The following is a 1,041-nucleotide window of genomic DNA, read 5'->3' on the forward strand; positions in this document are numbered from 1 at the left end:
ACCGTGGGGTCCCTGCCCAACCCCAACCACCACGGCTGGAGGGGCTTCAGTTCTGGAGCAGGAATTCACAGTCTTGCTTTGAGTCAGGTTTGCAAAGGTGACAACCACGCTGGTGAGTGACACAGCCCAGCCCAGCCCATCCCTCCAGGACCCCAGACCCACAGCACTGACCTGGGTGCAAGGCAGGCAGAGGCAGCTCCACAAGCTCCATGCAGGGGATGCCCCTTTTCCCTCCCAGCTTTATAGGATCAGCCAGAAACGAGCAGCTGGGAAGGGCTGCCCTTGGCCTGGGGGCAAGGTGGGGTTGGGTGGTCCTGGGGTTTTGGAACACCTGGAGCAGGAGGGTCAATAGGCACATTGGGCAGCCCCAGCCTCACCATATCTCCATCTCAATCTCCATCCCCATCCCCTGGTTGCACTCTGCTCTCTGCTGTTGTGTGACAAGACCTGACAGTGGGACCTGGGGGACATCCCTCCCAGAAATGAGAAGATTCTTCTGCATTTGGACCCATGGGCTCTTCCCTGCAGGGGATGCAGGCTGCCTGTCCTGGAAGGGAGAAGCCATCCCCAGTGCACCCACCAGCCAGGGCAGGGAGCTGGACACCACCTGGGTGGCAGAGGGGAAAGGGCCCAAAAAATGGTTTTCCACTATGTTAATGAGAGCCAAGAAATTGCCGGTGAGCTCGCTGGTGCCACAGGTGCATGTGGGCGCTGCCAGCTCCCAGTGCCGGTGCCAGGGGCCTCCTGTGCCAAGGGATAATGGGAGCCGTGCCGGAGCGCGGGCACAGCCAGCCCCACTGGCTTCCATCACGGCAGCACGTGCCGAGGACGTGGCTGAGCCCCGGCTGCCTTCCACCCTCCCCATCGCTCACCCAGAAGGTTTCAGCTCATGGGTCAGAGCTGGCAGCATCTCAGCTCTGCCAGGAGCCAAGAGGTTTAGTCCCAAGCCAGGCACGGGAGGGTATTTGCTGAGTTACAGGGAGGAGCGAAGCCACCAGAGGGGACCATTCCAATGGCTGCTGTGCACGGAGCATCGCACGG

This window comes from Antrostomus carolinensis, unplaced genomic scaffold, assembly GCF_000700745.2.
Source record: "Antrostomus carolinensis isolate BGI_N321 unplaced genomic scaffold, ASM70074v2 scaffold24786, whole genome shotgun sequence".
Classification (NCBI taxonomy): domain Eukaryota; kingdom Metazoa; phylum Chordata; class Aves; order Caprimulgiformes; family Caprimulgidae; genus Antrostomus; species Antrostomus carolinensis.